Source organism: Anopheles funestus, chromosome 2RL, assembly GCF_943734845.2.
Source record: "Anopheles funestus chromosome 2RL, idAnoFuneDA-416_04, whole genome shotgun sequence".
Lineage (NCBI taxonomy): Eukaryota > Metazoa > Arthropoda > Insecta > Diptera > Culicidae > Anopheles > Anopheles funestus.
Window position 1 is genome coordinate 93,139,012 of NC_064598.1, and position 19,292 is coordinate 93,158,303.

Consider the following 19,292-nt stretch of genomic DNA (forward strand, 5'->3'; position numbering starts at 1 on the left):
ATCCGATGACCCGAAATACCTTTCGAAATCGGAAGTCACTGCCTGACTGCCTGCAATAATCAGCTAAATTTCCCTTTTTTCACGACCGATCATAAATCATCAGCAAACTTCAACGGCCGAACCAGCGAAACAGGTGCGTTACGGGTGGACATAACAATGTGCAAAAAAAACATCCCCAACACACCATTGCACAAAGCAACGGACGACAGATCGGTGACACCCGGGCCAAAAAGTCACCACCAGTCGATGCAAAATTCCGCGAGTTTCTGCAACATCAAGAAGCTATTTGAAGCTAAAAACCCAGTAACGGATTTCTCGCGTAAAAATCCGCTTACCGGAGCGATTCTTGGGAATCTTCTGCTCTGCCTCCTATTTGTCCCGAGGCACATTTGTTTCATCCTTTACATCTCGTTGCGTGATCTGTGCCGGAGAGGATTACACATTTTGGAGGGTTTTTTTTCCTGTTGTTATATGCCAAAAATTATCCATTTGACCTGCATAATTAATCTTTATGCTGCCGGCATTTATCAGGCAACCTTTTTTTGTTTTTTTTTTGTGTCCCCTTTTTTCCATCCCATTCTTTTCAACCGGACATGCCATTCAAAGCGCCATAAAAGTTGCCGAAAGATGTGGTAAGACAACGTAATGAGTGTGTTAAAATTTATAAAACGTGTCTTGTTTCCCTTCTTTTTTTCTGCTTCTTCTTCGATGGGACGCGTCATGAAAACGGAAAATACTCCTGCCTCAGCAGTGAATTCTGCTGACTGCATGATAACAAGAGGGATGTGAGCAGGTTTCAGAAGATTTTTTTTTTCGTGCCAGTTATCGCATACGTCACTGAGCCATCATTCTCCGTTCCGAGAGGTTTCCACATCCCAAATCCGAGGTCTGTTGCACCACTAATGGATCAAACGGTCCCGTACACTGGTCCATTCCGAACCTGTCACTATATGGAACCCTCGTTTACGTGCGAGTTATTTGCCCTTCGCTCAATAAAAGCTGTCACAGCTGCAAACACCATCGCTGATTAATCCACTGTGCTTTCGATAAACTTTCCGGTCAGCTGTCTTGGTGTGTACTCACACCAGGAAACGAAGAAAAAAACACTAAACGGAACGGGTAACACAACTCACTCCAGAAATTCTTGAAACCGTCCCGAAAAGAAGCCGGGCGGTTCCGATACTGTGAAGTAAGCGAACACATCGTTCAGCAGCAACGATAAAATGCGTTGTTAGATGCGGGTAACGTTTGGCCGATTCATTCGAACTTCGGATCACGTCCAGTGGAAGGTTTGTTATGGAGTTTCTACACGATTATTGCGATGTTTTCATTGTGTCAAGAATGGCACAACCGTGGCAAAGTTTTGCCCTATAGATGTCACAGTTTTAAGAACAAATTTTTAAAACGATCGCTCAAATTATAAAGGTAGTAAATTGCTAGTTAAATCTGAAGTGATTTAAATTTGTATTGGAAGATACTTTAAATTTCAATTTAATTAAGTCCTCATTTACACAAATCTTCATTTATCCACGAATTTACATATCTTGAGTATTTTCATTAAAATCTAAAAACAAAACGCGCATATTCATACACCAAACTGAGCGCGTTTCCAACGGACGTAAAATGTTACGATCCTGTGCAGTATTATCATTTCTATCCTCAGCTGCATATCATTCGGGATCACCTACAAGTACCAGCACTCTTCGCCACATTTCAGCATTCACTGTTACCATTTCATTTGCTTTTCACCGTGATGAGTTTGCCTTTCGGCATTCGGCTCAAATCAACATTATCCAAACCAAACAGAACCACTCGAATTGCAAAGTAGCGCAGTGATCCTTTGGTACGTATTTCCCACCGGACCACAGCTTAAGACTGCCCTCCGGACTAGCTTTTTCAGCCTCCCTCCCGAAGCAGGAGGTTACATTTTGTACCATTTTCCGATACGGAATTCGATCCGAATGCCACCAGGCATTAGTCGAGCAAATGTTCGAGCTTCGACAGTGATGTCTGCTGAGCGTTATTCATGCAGATTGCCACAAGCAATCAAGGTTTCTACACACTACGCTAAGCCAACGAATCTTCATGTCCAGCTCGATTTGGTCCTGAGGTTTGGTTGTTTTTTTTCGTACTTCTTCCAAATAAAGATCCCAGTTCTAGTGTGCAATCACAGACTGAACGGGCATTGCTGCTAACAAGGAGGGAGACGATAATTGAACCGGACATTAAGCAAGCGCCGCTGTACGGGAGGTGCAAATTTCGGGCATGGGATAATCCTTTCTCAGAGTATCAACACTCCTGAGAATGAGCCACTGATTCGAGAAATGAGCAGTCGGGTTTTTGGTGCTGTCCATCCCTCGCAGCAATTCTTGTGCATAGTAAGCAGTCAATAAGGTAGCAGAAGAAGGGTCTCTTAGTAACGCACGTAACGACTCGTGGGTTCAGACGAATCCTTTTTGTACGGCACGTTTTCGGGGGTGTGTGGAGCGAAGTCGAAAGCCCTGTCACAAAACTGCCTGTTGCTGTACGAGTTGACCTGCTGTTTTTATTAAGCGCTTGAGACGATTCGAACCGCTACCATCCTTCTCCACATACACGTGATGGTTGGCTTTGGTTCCATAATCACCGTACCATCGAGCCGGCGTTTTGCTGTTCGGGACAAACGCAGCTAGAACTGGCTCCAGGGGAAAACACGACCAAAACCCCGCTCGTCAACTCACACCCGTTTTGCGTTCAAATGGCAGCAATGGGCAGCAATCGTGTATCGTTTAGTCGGCTCCCACTAGAATTGAAAGGGATTAGTTGTGCGAAACAAATATACATTCAGTGATTTGAAGATGGAGCTGGGTGCAAATGGGGTCCACCATTGAGTGGTTTTGGGAAGGCAGTACAGTTTTGCTAATTGGATTATTTCCGGTTTTACGCAGGTTGAGCTAGGGGCTGTTTACATACCCTTAAGTCGCTGTACTTGCTGTGAATCAGAAAGTTGCTATGCAGAAGAATTCGTTGGGTTTGTTTGTTGGACGATTATTTGTTATCTTAAAATTGCTACCAGAGATCTTCATTTATCAGTATACAGTACAAGCAAATATTTCCTGATAAATTTCTGAGGTAAAAATATTTCTTTAAAATAGTTATACAAATACTTCTTCTTCCTCCATTCAACGCGATTCATTATAACATTTAACTATAAATGACTTGTTCTTTGATCGGTGCGATATCCACAAACATCGGTTCAAAATAACCATTTCCCAAGCCATATGAATCTCGTTTTTCCGCATAAACTCAAACTTCATTAGCCGTGATGTGTAACTTTGCATACGTGTAGCTCGATGCCGCTCCCACGTGGCGAGACCTCATTAGTACAAATATTATGTACAGATTACATTTCCGTTCCGGCCGGCTGAACCATCAAAACAGGCGGAACTGATTACTGCGTAACACCGCACAAAAGGTAGCTTCACGCTGCTAAACAGCAAAACGGATGATCTACGCAAAATTGAGACAGTGCACACAGGTCCGCGTCCTGATTCGAGTAATTAGTTTCCTAACATTAGAAATGATTTTGATGTGCTAAACGAACGTCACACTAATCAAACCAATGGATAACTATCACATATTTTACTGTGCCACTGTATTACTGCAGACAAATCATTAGAATGTCTTTATGGACACATCTAATGGAACTATCTCCCGGGTTGTTCTAATTAGATTCAAACTCCTAATGAACGCATCGTAATGCATGACATGAGAAATAATTTAATCCATATGCTTTCCATTTTATCCTCACCAAAGGAAATTCAATAAGGATAATGAACAATTCCCTTTCCCGGAGTAGAGTACTCGCGTTCTGAGCAATAATGTAAGACAGTGGTTTTGAACCTCACAAAGCGAAACCATTGTTAGTCTTTTCATTCCCAAATCACTGTAAATGAACATTCATCAATCTACTGTATGATCAGTCAATTGTCACCGTATTGAACACCTCCACCACAACCGCTCACCGCTGTCGGTTGGAGGAAATGTTTTCACATCGAACCGCATCAAAGCGTCCTGGACTAAGTACAGGCACAACCCTTCATGGAGCTTCGCACATATCACATCATACAAGGTTTCGGCTTAGCAGCTGATTAGCTTTATAGATTCCATTCACTTTACGCGGTATTTGAATGCAAGTGTCCCGTTTGTTCCACATGCTGCGGTGATGTCGTAATGATCTGTTGAACGGTGATTGCAAACCTGCGACCCTCGGAATAAACGACCCCCATAGTAGAGAGAGTACATTCTACCATCCTACAATATTGACAACGAATACAAAACGTACGCCAAACCAATCAGGTAGAGATGGGAATAATAACTCATTAAAGTGAGTTAACTCCGAGTGAGTGACTCACATTAATGAGTTAATTCTTTCACGACTTTGATTAAAAATTTATGAACATAAATTTGATTTGATCTGAGAGAAATGTTAGTTTAAAATATTAATATTTAAAAATGCATTAAATGACTAGCTCATGAGTGAATCAAAGATCGCCACAAAGATGCATGACTCTTTCATGAGTTAAATGACACTTCCATGAGTTGTTTAACTTATCCGACATTTAAATCTCTTTATGTGAGTTACATTTGCAAACAAATTATATCAGTTCTTTGTAGCGATTCGAATTAACTCACTCATAAGAAAAATGTAATTCACTCATTGCCCTGTTCGCACATCACTACCAACGGGTTAGCTGCAACGCCACTCTGTCAACAGGTACCAGTGAAGTTGCAAACTACCCTAATGCAATGTAGCATCATCGCATGCACGTTTAGCTGTTTGCTCAAGCTAATGATTTGAGTGTTGAAGCAGATTAATATTCAAACAACGTCCACGTTATTCTGCACGGTACCGTTTGACCTGCACTTTCCACCATAAGATGATGCGAGTGTGTTAGTAAATGGAGTTCAAACCAAGAGTTTGTTAGCTTCCATCAAATTTGATCCGATCGGTACTTCCATCAACTTTTACTGTGTGTAAATAGCTCATATGGAAAGCATTACATTCATGGCATAAAAATAATGAGCATACAAACGAGATGGATAACACGTGCATTTATATATATGTATTATTCAGCTGTGGAAAAATACATTTTACAACCAAAAATACATTTCGAAAAACATCGCGCAACAACAGTGAAACACATTGTGTTGTTTCAAATAAATCAACAAACGAAAACGGAAAAGTTGAGTGAAAATATTTCCATTAGCCATTTCAAATTTTGCCACTGATGGTGCGCCATTTTTACCACCACCGAAAAGTAAATACACTCGGCTGTTTCATGTCGTTCTATTTATTTTCAATGTCCCTTTTTCCTGCACGGTAGGTAATCAAAATGAACCGAATATTTAACGTGGGCAACATTCTTGCCACTTCGCTTTGTCAATTGATGGATAAACACTGACAAGCGCACATAAATCTCTTTTTGAAAAACTGGCGCGGGATGTATAACAAAAAAAAGTGTGTGAAATATTCACCTTCATCCTTTGGTAGGAAATGAAATTATTTAAAACTCAATTTCCAACGCAAAACAAAGACCAACATTATTTTTTAACATTTTCATTCGCTCCCTGTATTGGTTGGGCTGAATCACGCAAAAAAAAAAACAATATTCCTTTTAGCTCACATCCTTTCGTTATCCTTTCACACTTGCCTGCCGTTTGATGGCGGTTGATGCGTTGGTGTGCAACAATAAAAAAAACCCCACAAACACACGACTGAAACCCTGATGTGACGTGACCGTGATGGTTATATGTATGCCACTGTCAAACGGTTGTCGGTTTCGCTGGTGTTTGGTGTCTCCACCATCTCACCCCCAAAAAAGAGAGAGATAATAAGAAAAAAACAAATGATAGCACTGAATTATTCATAACTGTCCCAGCCAGAAACGGAACGCATAAGGTGATACCGGCCATGTCATCCATGGGATTCGAAACATAAATGGATGTGTTTCGAAAACCATTCCCGTGATAGGAGATAAGGCTAAAGATTGGCCTCAAATTTCTTCGTCCCCCACACCGCTTGTCACTCTTTTCCCTTTGTTTCTGGTAAATCATGTTTCCATTTCTCAATCAACATGTGCCCTTACTTCGGGATTTGGTTTCCGTCGTTTTTTTTCTTATTTTATCATTTTTGTTTACATTTTTCGCGCTCCTTCACGGAAGGGAAAATGCGTGTGCAAAGGATCAGTACTAATGGCGGAAGACATGGGCACAATATAATGTTTATTTTGCACTCGATCCTTCCGGAGGGTTTCCGTCCGAAGCGGTTGTGTATGGGAGGGGGGGGTGGGGGCTGTTTGCTGAAGGGATGTTTTCATGTTTATACCCCTGTGTCTGTCCGGTTCGTTACTTATTTAAGTGTTCTTTGCTGCTTTTATGCATTCCTCAAGCACCGTATGGTGGTTGCATGGTCGTTCATCTACCGTGGCGGTTTTACTTACTGTGGTTAGCAACATGATTTTCTTTACAAAATGTGCTCCGTTGTTACCGCCTGTTCATGTGGTTTGTGGCCGTTCTTTTTATCGTTACATACTACGTAGAAGCACATGTTTACCCACTGTCTGGTAACCACTACTAGCCGTGATCAACTACTTACTCCAAACCATTCAATTTGATGCAACAGAGAATGATCATGTGAAGGTTTTTCTATGTATAACCAAGTTGTACGATTTAGAAGCAGTATTTATGTGAAGTGTTGTTCCTTTTTTAATGCTTTTTTAATAACTTTTACTACTTCTATAGCTTACTTCCATTACAGTAGTTATTGTTTTTATCATTTATGTTTCGGGTATTGCGTTCTTTTATTTGCTATTGTTATTTATGTATGGCTTGTGTTTGTTGTGTATTTACGTATATAATTCCACTTGTTTTCATCTGTCCACATTTTTCATTTACTTAGCTCCCATTTGAAAGTGTGTTGAAATGCGTTTCTTTGCATTTCTAATTTTTTCTCCATGTTTTTCTATGTGTTCTGTTGATATTTCCTCGATGCTTTGGTAAATAATTACTTTCTACCCTTTCTTGAAGCATTTCTTTACTTGATATGAAAGTATTGATTAAAAAATAAGCCTCAATAATCCATCCCAGTGGAAAACCATCTTTAAACCTTTCTAGCCACACCATATTCGATGATTGTTATTCGTTAATTTGTACTCTAACTGCAACAACTTGTTACAACAATCTCGAACACTCACCCTCCAATAAATGTCTAAAAATGGTACACAAGAACAGCTTAGCGAAACAGGATCAAACGCACCGAACAAAAGTATCCCCAAAAAGAGCCACTCCGTCGGGAAAGTTTTGCAATCGATCATTTAACGCCGATACACACACAACTTAATAAAATTTTAATAAATAAGCTAATATCTCAGCGGGAAAATTCGGGTAAACTGCCGGTCAGTTGAAACAATAAAACTTACCCATTCGGTTACTGCGCCCGAAGCGATACGGATTGCCCCTTTAGAATCGGTAGCTAGTAACAAGCGTACAAGAATCATCATCACCATTGAACGATCCTTTTCCACCCAAAATAGTCCCTTCGTTGAACGATTCCAGTGGAATACTTTCAGCGTTGGTATTTCGCTGGCAAATTGCCAAACATTCGGTTTCGTCATTTGCTGTACACGAGCGGCATGGGCCACCAAAATGTAAAGCATAAATGGTGCAACTTTTGCACAAATCGGCTCTCCCGTAACTGACTTTTGTTTGAATTCGTGAAGATAGATGGTGCACCACCCGTAGGGATGGGTTTTAGGTTTGGCACGGTCGGTTCCAAAATAATGAACATTCCACAAACATCCCATTATTGGTTCGGTTGGGGATTCGCGCTACCGTTTCATGCTACTTTCGCTTTACCCTTCCATCTGTAGCACGATTGGGGGCCAACAAAAAGGGTAATGTTTAAAATTTATAGAATCACTCATACACTTCCCTTCACACCCATTCACGGTGTAATGGAGCAAGTGGCCAAGTCTTTCCAACAATAGTGTCACCGCTCGAATATGGTACGGAACATAACATAACCACCCGAATACGGCAAGTGGAAAATTGTATCGTTCTCCATTGCTCCACTGCCCAGCGGGTGTACTGGTTTTTAATTTCTTCTACCCAACAGAGCTTCAAAAAGTGGTCTCCAAACTAGCCCGGTGCTCCGTGGTTGATGGTCAGGCCACAGGAAGAAAACTTTACCCAACCAACTCGCTCGTTCCGGGTGGCGAAAAAGGGGAAATCAATTCCAACCAATTATCGCACCATCCCGTGCCTTGCCATGGGACTTTCACTGTACAGGGATGCCCACTGCATTATTACCGACGCTTGACGTTTTGGGGTGATGGTGGTTTTTGGGTGTCGTCGTCAAACGACGTTTGCAGCTGCTACCGTGCTGCTACCATGTAAACACCCTTGTACAATGCGAATCGGACATTTACAATCCATGTTTTCCGTTATGGTGTACCAGCGCTTCACATGTACCGACGACCGCCTTCGTGTCTCCGGTGTAGGTCACCCTGACTACCATTATGGTCACAGCGGGTAATGCTGTTGTGTTTTTTTTTTTTTGTTTTGTTTCTGGCATTGCCTGGGCGCCGCTAATAGCAATTAGCTAAACGTGCTGCAAAAATTGCTCCAATTATAAAGGGATGAAAAGCGAGACATCGTTCCACGCACGGGCGTACGGGTTGGGTTGGGGTTGGTTCTTAATTGAACTGTAATTTGATGAGTTAGGAGCCAAACGTGTTCGTTGAATAGTTGAGAGTGCTTTCAATGATGACAAAGTGTAAAATTAACCAAATACAATTTTAAGCACGAAACAATAACTCGAACATGGTGGAAAGTGTTGTCATATTCGGTTATTTTAGTATGACATGGTAATTATGAAGATGGGCTGGGAATGGTTTTTAATTTTTTTTTTCTCAAATTTTACTATAATACAATCAGGTACATTTAATTTAATACTTAAACTAGAAGTTATTTTACCGTGTTTTTGGGGTCAAGTTAAAAATTTCAAATGCATTGCTGGGTACATTTCAAATTGAAGTGGAAAGCATTCCATTTTCTTTTTAAAGGTGAAATTGATTCAAAACTTACTTAACTCTCTCATTTGTAAAAGCTTTACGGCTTGATGATAAACTTACAAAAGTTCCAGGAATTGGGAAGGATTCCAGCTCTACCTGGACACTTTGCAGATTAAGTTGAATGGAATCTTGTACATCCTTCAGCTATGTTCGAACATTTAATTTCTTTACATAAAAACATTTTTTTTATATTTTCATTAGAATTACCCTACATATTCTACGTTTCTCATTACTGTCAATTGCACGACCCCGTCTAAAAAATGTCTCCTTATCCTGTCTCCAATTCAATCAAAACCATGACCCGATTCTGTTGTCGTGCATTAGCACCGACACAAATGAGAACAAATCGTCTCGTCACCGTCATCAACAGCCGGCAACATACATACAAACACCTGGAACATCTCCAACATCTCAACCGTCTACAACTCTTCCCCAGAAGAACGTTCCCACGAATCCGTTGCGCAAAGTGTGTTTAAGCGCGTAAAATTTTAATTAAACTCTTCGCGGCCATAAAACCCAGCCCATGAAGCCGTTTGACACGAATGCATGTTTTTCGGCGACAAAAGCCTATGTCTGAGTTCCGTTTTATTGCCTGACAATTTTGGCAAATACCTCTACCTTCTAACCGCAAATAAAGCACTACCCGGTTCCGTTAATTCTAATGGCAAAAGTTGGGTTGCACCGACAGACTATAGCAGCTCGTGCGCGATTTGTTTGCGACTCGGAACAGGTTGACTGCCAGAACCTGGCCATAACGATCGGAACGAAACGAAAAAGCACCAAGCTTACATGCCATTTGAGAAACATCTTCCCGCTGACTGATTGTTCGCCGAACTGTACCCTCGTAATCGTTCGAAAGCGGACACATTTGCAGTGTGGCCATGTTTCAGCGAAAGTTATGAACATTCTTACGTGCCTTTAAAAACTTCATCTCGACAAACGGTTTCAACACTTTTCAAACAAATCACGTCAGAACATAACTTTTCTACTCAACCTTCTCATTCGCTCACTGTACTAACAGCTGTGACTGAAAGGATGGAAAACCGCTAAAGTACTTACGAAACTGCTTTCTTCAATAGCTGTCAACAGTCGCGTACCCATCTGATTATGGTCTCACGAATGCACTGCTCGATTTAATGTGCTGTAAAAGGGAAAACGATGTGGGTTCTTGAAAGAACGCTTTCTTGGAACTCGCTATAGTGAATTCGCTGAATTGTCTTAAAACAATATTACGACTATAGTGTATACATGAAATCTAACTATTAATATATACATCTGCCTGTCATCATGCCTTGGGACGATCTTCTAAAATCGAGATCAATTGTCAGCCATATCATCCATAGCCACGTTGCTCCGGTCTGTTATAATCCTCTACACCGTCGGTTGAAAGGATCGCTAGAAAGCATCTTCTTGAAAACATGAGACTGTCATCCTCAACATCGTCAGGATGTGTCCTCCGCCGAATAGCTCAGCTAGCTCTCGATTTATTCTCCTTCTTCTATTCTCTTCTGCTCTGAAAATGACAAGTCGTCCGCCAGCTATGTTCAAGACTCGTAGCCATAGAGGATTCCCGGACGTATCAAGGTGCGGCATGGTGTAATATTCTGGATCATAGGAATTTGTTAAGCCCTTAACAGGTCCTCCATAAGCATGTGCCTTTGAATCCGAAGTTACCATCGTACCAAGGTACCTAAACTCTTCAATTACCTCCAGATCGTCGTCGTCGACTTATAAATACTCTGCTCCTCAAAATTTAATATTTAGTATAGGCATTGATATATTTTACCAAATACTGATGAGATATGATCCCATTTCTCGATGTTCAAAACCAAACATTGTAGCAAAGTACCATAAGTAGGGTAATTCCAACACGAATTTAATATCCCATGAAGCTATTATCTGCTTCATAAATTGAATGAAATGAAGTAAATATTTACATTTCTTCTCCATCAATATGCTCATCTACGCTTCATTTATTAGATTGCACTGTAATATCACCCAACCGCAGTTCATGTTCGCGCTCGTCAAATAAAATCACTCTCATGTTTCCGTTTGTAATTACTTAGCTAGAATTAGCACCATTTCATCGTGTTGCTCCATACTGAATAACTTCGGATAAGCGATACACAAAAGCAAATACCATCGAGTGAAACAATCCCAAACGGTTATTTGTGCAACGAACCCAGAAAACGTGTATTACGTCCTGTTGTTCATTATGCATAATACCACCAACAAGTACCATCAGTTTTTGGGTCTGAAATAAAACCTAACCTCGCTCACCATTCACCGAAAGCCGCATTAGTGTTATTATCACAAACACACACACACATATGTTGAGATGTGTTTTCTTTTATTTATTTTTTTTGAGCTCTAAAGCTCTCACAACGAAAGTTTGCTTCCAGTCATTTGGCTTTAGTCCGTTCGAGTGGTAGCGTTTCACTTTTTAACACCATTAGTGTTCAGGGAAGCGGATCATACTTCCGGCAGTGTGTAGTACCCGTAACCATGGAAAGCCTACCGGCATCGGTACGGAAAACATTATCCTACCGCACATCGTACCCATAATCGTGTCCTCTCCAGTGGCGCAACGGAGATGGCATCATTTCGTGTGCGTGTACACAGCTGCTAACAAAGTGTCGCTTACTTACATCAAAGTGACACGTATCCGTTGTAGCTAGTGAAAGCGTTTTAAAGGATATTTGGCAGGATTCAGTAACATTCTGTCAAATTAACTCATTCCCATTCGGTGGCTGTTTGTCCCACTTTTGGGACCTGTACCTGTTATAGACTCCTTCACATTGGGACGAGGAGAGTGTATTTTCTGGCAGTATTTCTAGCATATTTGAAAACTTCACCACTCCCGTGTTCCAGCACCAAACGAAACCAGGAACACCAGGAGTACATCGAGAATATTCCACGTCGATGATGGAACAGTAATGGCTTGATATGGAACAGTTACGGCAGGACGATTCCCGGCACCAAACCGACCGTGGAATAAATATCTTCAGCCAACCAAATGATGATACTGAAAGTGCTGATTTATCCCATACACACACACACCAGAGTAGCGTTCGTCTACTACTACCCCGTTGCAGTCATTACCGGGTTACTCGAGTCTCCCAGGGTACTCCCGTGTGGAACGAGCAGGAACGCAAAATGAATGAGTCTTATTTATGCTAATGGAAAGCAAATGCCGGCCGCTGAGAACCACACGCTCGAAAATGACTAAAGCATCTATCTGCGTGCCACGGACGCGTTCGGAAGGAAAACGATACCCGTTGGTGGGGCTCGTTCGCACAAAACGTCCACCTCTTTCTAGCTTCTCGAGCACGCGTCCCGTGTACACAACACGCGTCATCGTAACTTCTTACCATGGGAGCATCAAACGTGAGCATTCCACATTCGTTTGTCGCGCTTTCGCTCGACCACCCAAGCGAATCCTGTGACCATTTTTGGTCTGTTCCTTTTGCCAAGGTACCACTAGTGCCTTGCTCCGGGATTCGTGCTGTTCTTTCGCTTCCGTGAAAAAAAGGATACTACCCAAAAACTGAACCAGCAGCCCGGGAAAGAGGAAAAACTTTCGCTGGAATCTTACCAAAAAACCGAACCACTAGAACCGGTGGCATTGAACCAAACAACGAATGGGCCTACGTTGGTTTCTTTATGGTGAGGAAGGAGAGCAAAAAAAAAAAACAAACACAGGGTGTAACAAAAAGCGAACCCAAGCAGAGCAAATTTAGTGGAACAGGCTCCGGAACTCATTATATTTTATGTGAAGTAACAAATTTTCTGGAACCTGCACACGTTTGCTACACGACGAAAAACGGTTTGACGTAAAGTAGTACTTCTTTTTTTTGTATTCCACTCTTCCTATGTGATATGTGCGTTTTATTTTACTTGAATTGAAACTTTAGAATGATTTCTCTTTTTTTTGTACAGTTTCTTGTTCTAAATTGTCGCTTACCACCTGGAACGGCCCAACGGAAAAGAAAGTTTGTCGCTTTCTCATACTTCTGTTCGATGATACATAACCATCATAAATTAGGCAAACAATTCAATACACCCGCAAAACGCCTTTTGTGGAAACACTCGTTTTCCTCCCCAGCCCCTAAAAAACACCGTCAAAACTATGCAAATGAACATTTCTTATCAGCCCACCAGGCACTACGGTTTCAGCATTCATTTCAGATGTGTTGAAATTCAACAACCACGCGAAAGCAAAACGTAGCAAAATAGAACTGCAAAGTGAATCAAAATCGTCCCTTCCAGCATTGTGCAGCTATTTGCAAGTTGAGAATGGGAAAAACGGGATTGAGGAGAAGAAAAACATTATCCCCGCAGGACAAATTCATTTATAAAGCGATTAAACTAATATATTTTCCTGTTCTCATCCTCACACATGCACACAAAAGCTTTCCAACAGTGCTGTTCGGTAATGTACCAACAGTCTTTCGAAAGTTTTCTTTCCTATCTGTTTCTTCCATTTGTTTTTCCATTTGCTTTTACTTGTGTTTTTCGCGTTCGCGATAGTGGAGAATTCATCGGATTATTCTAATGAATGAATGGTAAAGTGAAAAGAAGTTTATGAAACCATGTTTTAATCCAGTTATGGGGTTTGCGGACAAGTTTGATTGTTTTGGTTGGTTATTAAAGAAATAGTTTTTATCGCTGTTTAATTGTTTTTGAATCAGCAGAATGAATTGTTCCTTTGCAATTACTACACATTATTTGAGATAAAAAGCATCTATCCTTGCTAATTTCAATCATTGCATTTTCATTAATATTAATTTAATGATACAAGAGATTAATGACTAAGAGTCTTGATATTTACTAAAACGTTTGTAAAATATTATTTGATTGAATTAGAAGGATAGACATACTTGCTAAACTTTGAGTTCATTTTTAAAATCCACATATATATAGAGCTAGCTTGTATCTCGAAGATTACCAGTATGTAGTGATGGCTCGATTTCAGTAATGTTTTTAATTTTTAATTAGCTTTGCATTGTATATGTGCCATACATAGCAATAATTACTGTACCATAAATGTGTGCAACAAACAAAATTAAGGCATGAAAACATATTTTCATTTATGTTCATCCACGATTTTACTATTATACAACCAACATTCGGTTCCACGTTCCATCCTAGCAGAAACATGGTTTCCTTATTCTATTGCGTTCTGGCAAGTAAATTTTACTAATTAGAGCATAATATAATTAATTTTGCCCCTTTTCTATTGCACTAGAACGTAACGGAGTACTACTTAGATTCCACAAAAAAATGGACCGATGCACACAGGTGCTCGATTCTGTTCAGTCCTTTCAGTGCCAGCGCTCGTTACAACTCGATGCCATGAGCGTCCCCTTGATGGTTGTTTAAAAGCATCATAATTCAAATGATGTACTTCTGTCGCTGTTGCTCTGTTCGCGACCAGCGAGTCCCGCATATGCACCGCTGGGTCCGGTGTATCATAACAACGTATCTTTATGCCGTTAGTACCGACACCGACACATTCCCCGCTGGTCGGCGGCACATCAACGAGCCCTTTGCACACATTTCCGGTGGGTTGATCCTTAGCCTACAAATTGCACATTTCACATGAGCGGATCTTTTATGTTTCGTTCCCTAGCGTTTCGTGTGGGTCTTGCCCCGTGAGGAAAGATCAAACCGCCAGCAGCTGCTAGCGGGTGGCACACTGATGGAAGACGATTTTGCGAAAGATGACTTACAAGTCCCGCCAAGACGCTTTCTTTCATGGCCTATAATTACGGGTAAGTGGAGTAAGTAAGTCACTGCGCTGTTCCTTTATGGCCGGTGTCCTTTCCACTACGTGAAACGCGACACATCACTCGGTTGGTTGTTCCATCCCCTAACCCAGTCCGTAAAGAGAAATCCATCCCTCAAACTGTGTGCATTGTGTTGCTTCTGCCAAGCGAAACGCCACTTCTACGCGCAAGCGGTTGCACGATGCAAACTTATGCACGACCCGTTTCTTAACGATTATAATTTTCTTCCTGCTCATCTACAACGCACTTGGTTCCTTACCAAGCCACCAAGTCGTCCACTTTTCTCACCCCACAATGGAAGAACCGACCGGTAGAACCACAGGTCGATCCGCTACAACTTCTTATTGCTTCTCCAATCTTCACCCCTTCCCCCGTTTCTTGTGCGAGTTAAAATGTCTTCCTGGTGGCAACATGATCCTCACCGTTTGGAGAATATTCACAATTTTGTGCACTTTGCCACCGCCACCGTACGGTTTTACTTTAATTACGAGAAATTGTTATTCATACGACATTCACCGAGCAGAGCGTCGGAACAGGCCTCGAAACAAACTCGACCGGATCCGTAGCATCTGAGCCCAGTGAACTCCGGACGACCGGGACCTGGGGAGAGGTTCTTTCTTCTGCTGGTTAACCCCAAAAACCCACCGGGAGAAAGCTACCGAAGGCAACCACGATGAATGGGCCAAACCGGAGGTCTCCTTGCCAGCTGTTACAAAGCAACATATCGCACCGTCTCCTAACCCAGTGTACGAAACAAATAAAACCCCTTTTTCCCCGGTGCGGTGTGATCGTGTGTGAGGCGCAAGTGGCACAAAGAACAGGAAGAAATACAGTAGATATAACCCTTTTGTCCAAGTTCCAGCGAAAAGGAAATCCAGTTAAAAGCAAAAAAGGGCCACACAGCACAGATGAACTTACGAGCCATGCTCGGCCGTACCAAATGCCGATAGCACTAGGTTGGTGTACAGTGTGCGTCTCAGGAGTGGCATTTTGTGCAATAAACATTGCCACGGCTGAAGAACATGCAGGCAATCTAGACGAGAAAGTTAGGAGGCGAACTAGTCCGACCGATGGTTACGGCTACGAAATTTCTACCCTTAGCCAATGAATATGAGCTGTTTGCCTGCATTCGTGTGCAATCGGAACCCGGCGTGATCTCTTTTGGAAGATGATCTCTGAAAATTACCATCGGGTAATTCAACTTTACCCGATGCCAAAGCTCCCGGGATGTGCTACGATACATGCACTAAAGATAGGTCGTGCAGTTAATTGGAGTTCTACTGCAGAAATAAATTCTGTACACGATTCGATTCTAAAAGACCAGAGCACACTGGTGACTATTGGTGTCAATAGAATGGAATGTATTATTCTAAATGTATAAAGTTTATTTAAACTCCTAGATGTGTAAATTGATTATATTCATTAAATAACTCAATGTCCAACATTTGAGGTCTTATTGCTTATTTAACAGACAATTCCCAACTTTTTTGTCATTAAGGAACCAAACATATTTCAAGAAGATCATATAGAAAACCTAATGAGAATTGAATTCTTCATTCACAGTACTACAGTGCTCCATCGCTCTTTTTTTTTCAACACTTTGTGTCCCTAAAACCAAGCTCTAAATTCCAATGTCAAGAACAATGTTGTCAGAGCGAGAATACCGCATGCCTAACTTATCCTTATTCCCCAGAGCTCATTCCCAAAAAACAGTGTCGAGAAACAAAAGATCTTCTGAAGTATAGCAAGTATCCTTCCCTCTGTCTACGGGTAGAACATATCCTTCCGGATTCCATCACGAATCTTCTAACTGTAGTCAAGTTCATACCTCATACTCTCCACATACATTGCACAGGCCTTCACCTTTTTACCATGCAATTTCGTTTCTGTGAAACTGCAAAGAAATCTCACCCGTACAAAGAATATTTTTTACCCCCATCCGGTTAAAATTCGTGTGACCAGCATGGTGGAACGATTGTCGAGTACACTTTTCCGGCACCAAGTTGCAAAGTTTTCAACTTACCGTGGCGCAATGTTTGACGAATCTTGCACTGCATTCGCCTTCCTGGCGGATGCATTCCTTTTTTTTCTGTTGCAGATCTTCCTTTTTTTTGGTTCGTTGTTTTCTGTTGAACTAAGAAAAGTTTAGCTACTCGAGTGAGTTTGATCAAATTGGCCCAACGGTAACTGTTTTTACCTGTTTCTTTTACCGGTCGCCAATATTTACTATGTAGCGCACGTACATTCCGCACAATTGAAAGATAAAATCTTGTCCTTTTCTTTTGGATTTTTGCGACTTGTTTTTACTTCCGGGAAGTTTTTTGTTTTCCTCGATTGCTACCGCAGTGCCAATGGTCAACAATCAAGACATGCTGTGGAGGAAACGTGGAGAAAACATTTTACAATATTTGCCTTCTTGTCGACTTAATGTCTAAGAATAAAATTTAAACTGGACATGTGAAATCTCAAGAGTTGAGATCAAGCGATCTGCAAACAACACCTAAACGCTTTATGCTCATTGCGTTCCATCTTACTCTTTGTTCACCATCAGCAAGATCGTTAATTTGCATGTAATTAAACACTACAGTCCACTCTACATACACATCATGGACGGTGTCAAGAAGCCGACTGCATGAACCCGAAGGATTCCAAGCTACCTTTTCTTCGTGCACTTCAGCCAGCCAGCCAGCCAGCCACCTTTACCCATAACCGATGTAATTACCGATTTGCACAACAGAACCAATTAGCAAAGTTATTCAACGGTAACTAGGTCACCGACATCGTGTTTTTTCGTGTTTCGTACAACATGCAGCACCCCTACCCACAAGGGACACATTGTCAAGGTGGTGCTTCTTTTCCCATTCACCGAAAACAAACCAGTGTGCCGAGAAAGTAGGCGACGCACTGAGATGCAAAAATTGCGGTGCAAATCCTGATGCTTGCCAAAGAAAATTCCCCACGGGGTTGTGAAACTCTGAATGGAAGCTTTTTCCCCGCACACACACACGCGCGGTGCTTGCTTTAGCTTTATTTGCATATTAAGGCCTCTCTACCCATAAGTGTGGATCGACAACTGGGGGAAGGTACGGGTTAACTTCAATTTCCTGCTCATCCATCGGGCATGGGAAGCTAAAAATAGCGCCACTCATGTTACGGACATTAAGTCTATTTCTAATGCAAAGTGCGAATCGTTTTGCACTATTCGTCGCTTCTGTCTGGGAAAGTTTGTGCAATCAAATGGAAACTGTACGATCAATGGACTGCCGTACCATACCCCGAGGTGTTTGTACGCTTTTTCGCAGCGTGAAAGCGTCAATATGGCGGAAGACCTCGTGGAAATTGTGCTGTTGGTACTTCTCTCTACGGAAATACGGTTGCAAAATTTACATTTCAATTGAGCATTTCAAATGGAGGACGGTTTTTTTTAACACATTACATAATTATTCCCGGGGTTTCCAATTCATCTTACGAATGTCTAAAAATATTGCAGAAATTAAGCTCATTGAAACAACAGCAAAAATGTAACAAGTTGTTTTAAGGGTAAATTCCGACAACATATCCCTTGAGATGTCATATTTTAAAATGAATCACATGCTTGTGTGTCGGAAATCTCCGTTCATGGAAATATATCTGATACGACTCAACTCAAATTGATGGTTTACCGTTCTGTTGAAACGCCTCGAAACCTTTTCGATGCTGATTGAAATGCATACATTTTGTCTGGGATCACCTTAAAGGCTTCACCGTACAAAAATGGACACCCCCTGGCAAATACTGCATTTTACATTCCGGTTCTGAACACATTTGCAGCTCATGTTCGATTGAAACCATTCCATCGATTTCTATCCTGTGGTCTTGAATTGCATTTATTTGTTATCTCTTTAACATACCTAAAATGACAAGGTTTCACTGTTAGGCAAGTTGAACAAAATGGTACAAAATAACCTTCACTTTTTTCACAAGGCCAAAGGCAACCAGAACAAATAACGAATGCGAATAACGGAATTGACTGTCTGTGGGGTTTCTTTGCATTATTTTACACGATCATTTCAAATGAAAACGATGCTCCAATCTATAAGATGGACTGTATTCGTGTTTGGGATAATTTTGTTTTTGGATTTTATGAAAAATTATATCTAAGAAAAACTTACCATTTCCATTAAAGCTATCGTGCTTTCTTGCACTCCGTTGAAACGCGATCATAACAATAAACTACATAATGAAAACAATGCTAAATTATTCATTCAAAAAACAACAAGAATACACTACCCAAAAAAGCATCCAAAAAAGGATTAACGTCACACAAAATCCCACAAAATAAGGGTCGCAAAATTAATTAAATAATTAGTTAAAACATCCATTAATTGTGGCTTCCGATTATTTACGCTAA